This window comes from Rhipicephalus sanguineus, chromosome 8, assembly GCF_013339695.2.
Source record: "Rhipicephalus sanguineus isolate Rsan-2018 chromosome 8, BIME_Rsan_1.4, whole genome shotgun sequence".
Taxonomy (NCBI): Eukaryota; Metazoa; Arthropoda; class Arachnida; order Ixodida; family Ixodidae; genus Rhipicephalus; species Rhipicephalus sanguineus.
In genome coordinates, this window is record NC_051183.1 from 51,356,693 (window position 1) to 51,370,094 (window position 13,402).

Consider the following 13,402-nt stretch of genomic DNA (forward strand, 5'->3'; position numbering starts at 1 on the left):
AATCTCATGCGTTCAATAACTGAAGAAACACTTGCCTGTGACGTCATTGTGTCACTGGCCGTTGGTGTTACGAATGTATCACAACACAGGAGTGATTGTACCGTACGAGCGCAGAGCGACCCGAGTGCGGCGTGTTCAAGCGTATGCTGGCTTCCACGCAGTGGCCAGGCTCCTTCAAATATGGGACGTGTTGAAAGTGCTTTCAACGTTTTTTGTGCGATTGTTTAATGCACAGTATAAAATTTAAAGAACGCAACTTTGATGAAATCTATTTTCGTTGAGAGTTTAACACGGCGTACTCGGAGAGTTCAGCTGTAATGTGCCGCCGCAGCGATATCGTCTCAACGTCTCAGCATGTTCCCGGCTCGCGATGAGCCACGCGAGCAACGCACGGTTCATGTTCCTGGGACGCTCAAGCCACGAAGAAACACGCGCTGGCAAAGAACGAGTACTGATAACACCCCAAGGTAATGCTCGCTGAAAGCTTCAGCGTAAAAAATGCCTCGTACATCCACCGAGGATTGTATACTAGAAGCTACCGCCTACGTCACTGAAATGCTAGTCTTGACCACCAACCGACGGTGATAAGGTGTGCTTGTTTATTCCACGCATTGCAAGAGCGCCGTAGAGCACCGTCATGTCGACGGAAATACTACATGGCGCCCTCACTTTTCCGGTTTTGCTCCATAGCCAATCAGCGCGCACCAAAGGCGATAATTTTGCGATTGTCGCCTTTCGCGATCATTTGAGAATACGACCCCAGCACGCGCGCTTCTCATAGAGGCGCTAGGAATGTGCCAACATGATGAAAACACAAAAAGTTACTCTTTGCTGATCAAAAGTCTCATTCCTTCGAGCATTTGTCGTCACTGCTGATTATTCCAAAAAAAAAAATAAAAAATTTGTATTTCGAATATGCACATTTCATTCGAGTACCGAATCGAATAGAACGCTATTCGACTCGCTATTCAAAATTTTCGAATATTCGCTCGCCCCTAGTATTGTAGTAATTGTGTCATAGGTGTGAAGAAAGTAAAGTGGACGAAAAGACAACTCGCCGCCGGCAGGTACCGAACCTGCCATACCGACTCGCACACAGGAGCTCTTGCGAACTCTGAGCCGGAAGAGTACAGTGTTATGAGCTGCTTCATCTGCTCGCCAACTTTTCTGAGGGAGTCTGAAATTCACCTAATTTGGTCGGTTAGCAGCAGAGTCACTTCGGTATTCTGATGCTCTTCCAGCTTATTTTCAGCGTAACTACCTAGCCTTCGTCGGTTCATGCAATTAGTGGTTTGGTTAGAAGCGTCTTGGGAGCATTTCGTTTCTTTGAAAACGCAATATTTGTCAAACATCAGCGCTAGTTTACGAGACAAGGAAGAACAAGATCTCCCCAAACACAAACAGTAAATTTCTATTAAGTAAAAATTTTATTGCCAAGCAATGCATATAACTGCTAATTCTGAGACGCCGTGCTGAAACGCATATTTAGAAATGCTTCTGGTGACAGGGGACGCATGCGTGGAGCCCGTAACACACGGCTTCAACACAGCAGAAAAAAAGACGCCAGGCCTGCGCTGAAACCGCACCACAGTCACAGCGAAAGCTGGAAGAGCGGCGTTTCTAGAGCCCGATGTAAGCTCTCTTGGGGCTACAATACAAGTACACTAGAAAGGTACCCCCTACGCCATAAATCACAATTTTTGTGAAGTTGGGAAGCACCTACTAATCCATTATTTGTCATTCTGCGGAGAAGCGAGGCACCAGCTACACGTCTGTAGGCATTATGTGCATTTTGTTGACGCGACGACTGATGACGATGAAGAATTATGGCTCAGCCCTTTGTAATGGGTTGGAAGCTTTAAACGGCCCACCAGTTATGTAATTTGCATTGGGTGACGCCCGGTCGCTATTTCCTTTTCCCGTCATACTGTATAACATACGTTGGCGTGGGAGAGAGACGGGGGGGGGGGGCGAAGAACTTTACTGAGACCCCGAGGAAATGGATCATGCGCTTATGGGCTTCCTTGGCAACCAATACAAGTGCACTTGCGAGGAACCCACTACGCTATAAATCATTGTAATTTTACTGAGACCCCGAGGAGAGAAGAGAGAAGAAATAGTAGAGAAGGAAAGGCAGGGAGGTTAACCAGTATAGGACAACCGGTTTGCTACCCTACACATGGGGACAGGGTGTGGGGGGGGGGGTGATTCTTAAAAGGAAGAAGGAAACGAAAATGAAAATTGGGTGTGAGTGCACGAAACTGTCTCTCAAGTGAGGACACCTCAACCGATACACTCACGGGGGAGTGGGGATTGAAGGGACAGTGAGAGTGAAAAGAGATGGTAAAAGAAGAAAAAAAAAAGAAAAAAAGAGAGGATTTAAAGATGGAGAGGAAAGAGAGAGAGAGAGAAAGATAGAAAGATAGCACATGACACAGCACACATAGAATCAGTCGGTCACTCTTGCGTGGTAGCATAGCACACATAGAATCAGTCGGTCACTCTTGCGTGGTAGTTGGTCACTTTTGCGTGGTACGCGACATTTCTGTCACAGGCGCTTGGCCAAGTTCGTCGCTCTCAAAAACCTCAGCAGTGCCTTCGTCGCCTTCAGTTGTGATGTCTTCTGTTGACAACATCCAAGTATTGTTTGAACAGACATTGGTCTGCTATCAAGGCGCGCTAGAACGGACGCCATTGACTGTCTCTGAGCATTATATACCGGACAGTCGCACAGGACGTGGTGTAGCGTCTCCTCGCAACGACAGGCATCGCAGAGAGCGTTGTCGGCCATTCCAAATTCGAAAGGAATAGGATTTCGTAAATGCCACCCCTAGCCACAAGCGATAAAGCAGTGTGGCCTCTCTTCGGCGAGGAAATGGATCATGCGCTTATGGGCTTCCTTGGCAACCAATACAAGTGCACTTGCGAGGAATCTACTACGCTCTAAATCATTGTAATTTTACTGAGACCCCGAGGGAATGGATCATGCGCTTATGGGCTTCCTTGGCAACCAATACAAGCGCACTTTCGAAGAACCCACTACGCTATAAATTATTGTAATTTTTGAGAAGTAGGGCAGCAGGCACTGTGCCATTTTTCGTCATTCTACGGAGAGCCGCGGTACCTGCTAAACGCATGTAAGGCATTATGCGCACTTTGTAGATGCTGTGCCTGATGACGACGAAGAATTATGGCAGAGCCCTGTGATGGGTTGGAAGCAAGGAGGTTTAAACCTCCTTGGTTGGAAGCATTCAACAACCTACTCGTTGCGCAATTCGCATTGTGTGACGCCTGGTTACAGAATTCGCGTTGTGCAACGCTTGGTGCTTATTTTACTCTTTTACCACGCTATATTGCATATGCTAATGTGGTTCCTTCCCGACATGAAGCCTGTATAGGACCTTTTTGTAAAGCAGTTTCAAGCACCGGCATGGCTCAGAGGTTGAATACTGGGCTCCCACGCAGAGGGCCCAGGTTCGAACCTCGTTCCATCCTGGAATTTTTTTTCTTATTTCGTTTCTTTTTTTTCTTATTTCGAGCGATACTGGTTACGGACACCGGCGGCGGCGTCGGACAACTACGGCGCCAAAAACGGCCGGTGAAATGATCTCATAACAGCTTTCGCTGTAAAAAAACTTTCACCGGTCCTAAGAAAACGCCATACACTTGCAAGAGGTCAGATAAATAAAAAGGGACTCTTTCTAAAAATTGCAATGAAAGGTAACTCACACATTTGTTCTTGTTTCATAACATTTTTTCTTCCTATGACAGCGTTGTTCTGTAAGCCAATAAGGTAGGTGCAATAACACAAGGCTTGCAGCTATGATTTGGAGCAAAAAAAGATTCTAGACATCTGGAGCTTAGTCGAAAATATTGCGGCTGCTACACCGAGGTGCACAATACCAAAGAAGTCTGCAGGGAAACAAGGAAATTATCAAGAGAAAATACGCGTGCGTGGTTTGCCCTTCGTTGGCTGTTCCAAACAAAGTAGCTTTTTTACGCATGTGGTGGCCCGAAGGACAATGGCTTTTATTTGCCATCTGTGAAACACATCGTTGTGTGTATTTTGTAGCGTGAGCATGTGTAATTTTATAATTTTTACGGATGTTCTTGCTTAGCCTAGTAGGGTTGCTGTTTTTTTTTGTGGCAACTAGTAGGGTTGCTGTTTTTTTTTTGTGGCAACGCCTAGTGGCAACTAGGCGTTGACGCCTAGTTGCCACTAGGCGTCAACGCGGGTGCGTCCACGTCCAACGGTGTTATAGCTGCCAAACACCAATAGACATTGCACAAGCTCTCATATAGCACTACACAATAAGCACTACTTCTGCGAAGACACGTTTCACTGTCGTGTTATACCGAATCCTATGACGGAGGGATCAGCCATGTCTTTTTTTTATCGCCTTCTATAGCAATAAGTCTACACGAACTTGCCCAGTTGCCGGTTTTTATTCAGCTAAATACCACCTCTCCCTATTACGTTCTTACCTCTACTGATGAATTCTTCTACCAAGAAATCGCCTGCCAAGAACGGAGCCAAATTTTAACTAAGATGGAGCTAAATGACCGATAAGAAAAAAAGGCAAGGCGTTTGATGCCGCGTGTGAGCGTGGAGATGCACAAAAACTTGTCGCATCGTTGCTCGCGTACATGGCTTAAACTTTTGTTTGTTTTTCCCGCCAAAGCAAGCTTCCCAGGCAAGAAGAATTTCGCTCACCAAACTGGCTGTTCGACAAGCAGAAAGCTTTAGAGAAACTATAGCTTTCATGGAGAGAGATAGTACGTAATCTTTTTGTTAACCACGTTCCAACGTGAGGATAACTATGACGGAAATTATTATCGAGTGTTTCTACAATTTGTATCCGTATGCAAGCACAAAACCAGTCATAGATGGGTCATAGACGTTCACACGGGGAGAAGGGCCATGTTAAGATGCCTGCGCTACAGAAAAAAATCACTCACTGATTCTAGCCGTGCCAGAGCTATATGGCAGTTTTCTGTGTCGGTTTCGCCGCTGAATTTGGTCGAATTTCATTACTTCGTAAGTATTACTAGAAGCCGCTTTTTTCGAAATCTTAATGCTGAAATGGGTTCTTCTCATGAAGAACTTCAATTCTCCCTTGTGACCTAACCACGTAACACCACAAATAAAAATATAAATAATTTAAATTCTTAATTACTGTCCCTAATGATATCCTTAGCCATCTTAGGATGCCTGCGGACAGAGAAGAAGTAAGTGTGAAAGCACCGAACAAATATCGCATTTCCCAGATTTTTTGGGAATTTTGGACACATTTCTTGGAACACCCTGTATGTATTATCCATTCACGGTTGGTTGGTTTAGAAGCACACGTGGTTGGGCTAGTCGGTTCATGTTCTTTCAGAAGCCACGGAAGTGGCTATTTCGCGCAAAAAAATACAAGGGGAGGGTTAAGGGGAGCGCAAACCCTAACCCTCCCCTTAACCCTCCCCTTGTGTTTTCTTTGCGCGAAATAGCCACTTCCGTGGCTTGTGAAAGGTTGGTTGGTTTACTCGGTTTAACGTTGGAAAGGGATTCAGGCTTTTGTAGGTTGCGTGCTGAAGGGCTGCACATAATTGTATAGAATAATCCTCCTAAAATTTTATCACATTGATTATTATGCGATGACACAAGTTTAGCGTAATTGAGCTTTTCCAAAAATAAAACTGAATTCATTGCATGAAAGTGTGCGTCGCATTTCTGGTTGACATCTTGATCAGGCTACCCTTAAAGTAGTTTATATTATAGGCGCTCGTAACTAGCTTTCATTGGATGTATCTTGACGCACATGCGAAGCCGCTTCATCTATTCGAAAAGCTGGCGTGTACTGTTACACGCATCCTTCTGTTGATTTTAGTCATGTTGGGCGTTTTCCTGGCGCATATTGTAGGCATTGTGCAATGGCGTTTTTCGAGTTGTGATCTGCATATACACGGAGCACCACTGCAGGATCAGTGCAAAAGTGTAAATTGGGCAAATGAAAGCCTTCGTTATACTTATCTTGAGTGCTTTCTGGTGCTTATAGATCACCCTTTTTTTCTCTGTTTCTAAAGCATTGTCAGAAATATTCGCTCATCTTTCTTACAACTGTCTTTTATACCTGTCTTAATTTCGTATTCCGCAGACCATTTGCTAGAGTCCGTGTCTGCGAAGTCAACGATTGATATGAACATAATAGGTGTGGCAGAGGAACAGCTGTGTACAAGCAACATGTGCATCTGGCACAAACACCTGTACGTCCATTATTGAGTCATAATGTTTGGTGCTATTTGCCGCCGCCGCTGTTGACAATGCTTCAAAATTAGCCCAAATAATACAATGCTAGACATGACATTTAGAGATGCCTGTGCTGGTGTCGTGAGTCAAGGGTTCTTAGTTCAACACTTCTCGAAGTACAGGTGCAACTCCCTGTGCGCTGGCTGCCAACACTGGTCTGAAGGTATTTATGTTGCCTTGATATTGTTATTTATTGTTATTTCTATTATTTCTATTGTTTTCAAGGCGCTATACATCCATGCTTGGTTTTAAAAATAAACGTGTTGGTTTTCAGCACTTGGAAATAAATGGACTCTATTTCGGGAACGGTTAATCAATGGCGGCTGCTGTCGCCAGGTTGCAGTCACAAATTGCAGGCCGTTCAATTATTGAGGCCTTTTACATTTCCACAAGATCCAGAAAATAGACATTGAAATAGTCTAATACAGGCATAGTGTGCATTACGCAGTGCGTATTCAGTGAACCAGACCACAGGAAAAGGTCTCACTTTACTCCAGACCAGACGACAAAATAGACTACAACTCTATTTTGTGGACTGTACCAAACTACAGCGTTATCTTGTTATCTTGTTGAGCAGATTATTGTAGCCCATTCTTCTTGAAAAAGGTTTCTCTCGCGAATGGCAAAGGTCATCTTGATCTTGACGTGTCGTGTGGAGATATAGTACGCCGTCACCACGACTTTCCACGTGCGGGGGAAGGCGATGCGAGCTCAAAGAAATATGTGGAGACAAACTGCGTGCGTGAAAGTATACATGTGTAAAGGAGAGCCAGAGCAGAGGCCAGTTCGTTCTGCGTAGTTGACACTTGCAAAGCGCCGCTTGAATACCAAGAAAGTCGCACAAAAAACACACGCCGTGCACAAGACGTGTGCATTCTGTACTACGTGTATTTTTTTTTTGTTTTTTTTTCGTGCTACGTAGTGTTCGAACAGTGCGTGGCAAGTGCCATCAAATGGGCGAAGCCCACTTTCGGCTCGCTAGATATTGGTATTCGCAGTAGATAAGGTTTATGGCGTTGGACTGAAGCAGTAAACAGTAGACGTGCTTGCTCTCGCATGAACGCGCTGAACTAGCTTGGATTGTTTACTTGATGGGCTCCAAGTCCGTCGGTCACTCCATTGGAAATATCATTTTGGGAGTATTTGCTTGACAACAATATTACATACTGATGTTGCATTTGGCTCTATTTATATGTGATTTCATGGTGTTCATTACTGAAACTAGGGGAATTTTAAAGGGTCATGCTTCTCTTAGGCACAACATTACTCACAACTAACATAAAATCTAGCCAAGGAATATATAGTGAATGTTATTCACAATAATTATGATATAAATTTGAAGCGACTCACTCATTGCGCAAATCGCGCGGTGTGGCGCGTGGCGGAATTCTCCGCTTCTTCCACGCAATATTACACAGATCCTGACATTTTTATTTATTATTTACGAAGCACTTTCAAGCTATGCCGTGGCTCTGCCGTAGAATACTTCATTGTCACGCAAGACGCCCATGCTCGACACCGGCGAGAACCCAGCTTTCGTTTATCTCACTGTGAGCAATAGTTGTGACGGACACGGGTAATAGCGGTGACGTTGGCGAACGACACCGCCAGCAAGATCTGCTGTTCTTGAGAGGCGATAACACCTTGCGCTGCAAAATAAATGGTCACTAACATCTGAATGCGAGTGCGGACCGAGTCACAATAAAATAAAATACTAATTATTAAAATGGCGCTCTCTACGCGCGGCAATATAATTAGAAAGAAGACATCGCTGAAAGCTGGTGGCGGTGGACTTGCTCGAAATCTTTGACTCGTGTCTCTCTACGTCTTGCACAATACAATGGCCTAAGCGTTTTTTTTTTTTCTTGCGGTGTTATAGCTCTAAACAGATGTCGCCTTCTACAGATCAATTCCTTCTAAAAGAAGAACCTCCACTCATTCGTATAAAATCTCGTAGCGTACTGCTTTTAGCGTTTCTGCATTCTTATTGGTACAATCCTGTTTACGACACGGACTGCTCCGTCAGGCGTGATGCAGGTCCTTCTTCAAGTCGCTGTCCTGTGCACGCTGGTAATCACAGCGTGTAGCCGCGGTCCCTTTACTGGTAAGTACGGCTAAGTGCCCACTTACTCTATCCACTGTGTTTATATTGAAGGTGTATTTCTTTTTATTCCATGTGCCAATAGATTCTTCCCTGATTACAGACAATTATCTGCTATACTCTCTAGAAATATGTAATAAACTCTGGCCTGTTTTAGTGAGGGGATATTTCAGAATTAAGCAAATGTACCGAAGCTCTGACACAAAAGCATTGTTGACACAGCTGTATCAGACAGCTCAAACCACCATCTTTGTCAGGAAAAGTCGTTTATTTATGAGCCTTTTCTTTTTCTGTAAGAAAAGATAAAAAAATATCTAGCTTATTAGGGCAGTTACAAGACATATATTACCTCACATATCATTTTTAATTTTTTTTTGGTTATCAGAAGCACTCTTATATTCAAACCACGCGCATTCGATTTTAAAGTTAGATAGCCAGTGCAGTTAATACCGTTATGTTAAGTACATATGTTAAAACAATTGGAGGCATTGCCAAAACAGTTTTCCCCATCGCGTCCCATTCTCATCACAGCAATACATCTACTTCAGTATGCACGTAATAGAATGAACGCGTAAAATCGCTAACTGATCCGCATGTCTTGCTGTTATTAATAATACTAAGATATAAGTTGTTGGTCATGTGCGCCATTTACTATTTGAATCGAAGCGAGGGTTCTATATGAAAATGGCATGCCTTCAAAAACTCGGAAATATAAGTAAAAACAGAGTAGAGCCATCATGCATTGCCCAGCAAGTTTGATAATGTAGGGGCTGAGAACTACTAAGCGCGTTTGAGCTGCTTGATAAAAACACCTCTAATTAGTACGTGGGTCATATAGCTATATGTTGCTTGTCATCGTGCTGCCAGTATTGTTTGAAAAAATTTGTACACGATATTAACACGGTACTTTTGTTGTTCGCAATCTTATGACTTATTTGTATGGTTTAAAAGAGGATCACGTCGTGCCTTCTTTTCTTGGCATCAGTCGCTGCTAATTTGCACTTGCCACATATGTAAAAGTAAAAATTGCCATCAAGCAGAGAATGTTCCTGACTGTTCACATTTTGGAGGGGCCTTCATCGAAATTTTCTTCGCACATAAAGTACAATGAATACGTTAAAAGAGAAATACACCAAGATCAACTGCATCACTGACTGTGCTGAAACAATGTTTATAGTATAACACGTTTGCGGGAACATGCGCAAGAGTGACTCTAACACTTTAATTTTTCGTCAGGTCCTGTCGGCAAGTGTACATACCCATTAGGCAAGTATTAATTTTGGGTGCCCAATCGCATTCAATATAGCAGAAACTGAACGAAACTTTCTCTCTTTCCCTCTTTCAACTAACGTGGCATGTTCATAAGCACAGCGCATATGTTTGTCAAATTTGCAGTATATGCTGTGAAGGCATCTCCTTCGCGCAGACGTTTGGAAGCGTTTCATTATATTACCAACAAGCGGCGAAACGCCACAATCGCGTCTTCATACAACGCGCTAACCGACTCACATACGTCGTGCCTTTTCGTTGTAGAAAACTCTTCAATAAAGATATGGTGCACTGCAAACTACGAATGACTTCCGGAAATATTCAAGCTACTGGGTCGAACCTTCGCGAATACCGCGTTACGGCTTAAGTTTTGTCGCACCAGAAGGGCTCCTTAGTTAGCCTTCGTGAATTGTTTTTTTTTGATGTATGAAATCAACCGCGTACCCATCTGCAGCAGGAATGTGATACAGTTTATTTATTTATTTATTTTCAAATACTGCAGCCCAATGCAGGGCTATTGCAGGAGTGGGGTACATACAATAGGAGAGAATAAAAGTAACATCACAACAAGTCCTTCTTCAGAACAAATATCGCCACCTCTTGAGCACAACCGGGTACATAAATTAAAAGAAGAAGGAAAAAAAAGAAACAAGGACAACAATGTCATTCAAGGACCTCCAAAAAATCTGACATATTCATTCCACGAACAGAACCGGGTAGATCGTTCCAGTAGACAATAATTTTCGGAAAAAAACTGCATTTGAACATATCAGTACGTGCGAAGAATGGCCTTATGTTAAGATTGTGACCACGTCTAGTTGCGAGAGCATTAGCATACACGATGTAATTATCACTAGATTGCCGGCATGATGAATGAACATAAGAGTGTAAAAGTTTCAGAGTCAATATCACGCCTAGCGCACAAAGGAGATAACTTCAAAGATGTCATTGCACGAGAAATCATGGTCATAGCGATGAAAAATGAAGCGCACAGATTTCCTTTGGACAGATTCAATTTTATTCACGTCACACACTTTGTATGGATTCCACACACACGAAGCGTACTCTAATATAGGGCGGATCAGTGTTTTGTACATTAGTAATTTGGTGGATTTTGGCGATGCAGATGATGTACGTCTTAAGTAACCTAATTTTTTTAATGCTTTAGATGTAATGTAATCTATGTGATGCGACCATTGCATGCTGTATGTGAACATAACGCCAAGGTATTTGTATGTCTATGCTCGGGGAACTGCGATGTTGTTGAAGGAGTATGCATATTGTGATGGAGAATGGCTGTTCGTGAAAGACAAAACTACTGTTTTTTGGAAGTTTATCTGCATCTGCCAATCCGAGCACCAAGAACAAAACTGCGAGAAAGAATCTTGAAGTATGGCATGATCATTAGGAGAAGTAATTACCTGGTAAAGTACACAGTCGTCGGCGTACAGGCGAACTTGGGACCTAATAATGCTGGGAAGGTTATTTATAAAAATCAGAAATAACAGGGGACCGAGAACGGAGCCCTGTGGGACACCAGATGTAATTTTTACTGCTGACGAGGACTTGGAATTGAATGAGACGAATTGAGAGCGCGAGTTGAGAAAGCTTGCTAACCAGTCAATTAATTGCGGATTATTTAAAAGTACCTCTAGTTTACCTATAAGCTTGCTGTGTATAACGGTGTCGAAAGCCTTCGAGAAATCTATAAATAATGCATCAATTTGATTACCAATATCTAAATTACTAATAATATCATGTGAAAATTCCACCAGTAGCGTTATTGTGCTGAAGCCGCGACGAAATCCATGTTGTGTGCAGGACAGAAGATTATTCGATTCAAGAAACTCAGTTATGCGTTTATGAATGATGTGTTCGAGCAGCTTTCCAGAATTGGAAATAAATGATATGGGTCTATAGTTGGAGAGGAGTTGTCTGTTTCCTGATTTATGCAGAGGCAGGACCTTGGCTAACTTCCAGGACTCGGGGGCTGTACTTGAAAACAAAGATTTGTTAAAAATGATGGCCAAATAACGTGAACACCACAGAGCGTATCGCACCAGAAAGCTATTCGGAATATTATCGGGGCCAGTGCACTTCTTCGTATCCAACTTGAGAATCAAGTTTAGGATACCATCTGTGCTAATTACCAGATCGTCGACGGACAGCTCTGGATTAGAATTTCTAAGCGAAGGGAGAGCATTATTGTCGTGCGTGAACACTGACTGAAAATAGATATTGAACGCATTAGCTATCTTAATAGGGTGTAAAGCTGCCGTGCCATCTAATATAAAGGAAACTGTATCGGTTCTAGCGGGGTTAATAGAAGACCAGAATTTGCGTGGGTTAGATTTTAATAATGCTGGAAGTTCAATTTGGAAATAAAAGTTCCTAGCACATTCCATTTTTTTACGCAGATCTATCACAGCAGTGTTAAAGCGACTGATAACATCTGGATTACCTGTCTTTTTCAAACGGCGCAGACGACGAACGCGACGTCAAATTTGCAGCAAGCTGCGATTCATCCATGGAATCTGCGGATTTCTTTTTTTGGTTTTGAGAGGAACGAATTGATCAATGCATAACTTCACGACATGCTCAAATGCGCTGACTAAAGTGTCAACGTGACCGTGACTACAAAGTGCCTGAAAAGAATCAAAGTTGGAAGCTAGCACATTTGTGATAGAGGCATCATCAGCATGAACGAAATCATGAAACTGCGTGATGCTAGGCTGCTGTTTAATTAGACGGGATGGAAGCGATATGTGCACAGCTTTGTGGTCGGAAATGCCATCAATTACGTCGCACTGAAATGCTGTTCCTAATGCTTTATTGTTGTCGGTTAACATTGTCTTAACCGCCAGGTCTAAGTGACTCCCATGTTCACTACTCTAGCAGTCGTTCTTGGCTAGATCGCGACAACCTCACCGTGCAGAATATATCAGGGTTCTCCCCACAGTGCATGCCTCCTGCCCCTTGGTATGTAAAACGGAAGCTAAACAAGGAGCATTGTAGCTTCAAAAATCTACTCTAGTGCCAGCGCTTGAACACGTTCGCCCTTGCTAACGTTTTTTATGTGCGTGATCGCGACCAGAAACGAAGTGTGAATGTTTGTTGAACACGGAAATTTTGAGAAATTTCAGTTTCTAGACTTAGTACGTCGAGCAACCGTCCCGCCACAAACACACACCCCAAAACTGCGAGCACGTGATTATGTTTGAGTGACTATCATGCTACGCTTACGATATTCCAGGTGCGAGGTACCGAGTGCTAAATATCGCTGCTTCTTGTATACTTCGGGAGAGCTAGGCATACATTCATGAGTCCCTTTTGGATTAATAACGGCAACTTGATGTTATATCTTTAGAACTCAAGAAAAGCTTGACCACATATTACTCAGGAAGGTGGGTGATGAAACTTACAATTATCCTCAAAAATATTTGACATACGTTGTCTTCAATAGTACCTGTCTTGTGACAGCACGATGTAAACTATTGAAAGGTTTAGGCATGCGTAGTCTGCTCGAAGTATTGTAGAATCACATGTGCTATCTTTGTCGGTGTTGGATTGCTGCGGTGTAATTTCAGTTTTAGACCCACTGCAATAATTGGTATAAATGTAGGGGATTTTATCGGGTCCGGATTTTTTTTATTGCGAAAGCAATTATATGGACAGATCGACTGGTTTTTGCCGCCGCCGTCATGCCCCGTATATGTATAAATATGTATATATATATATAT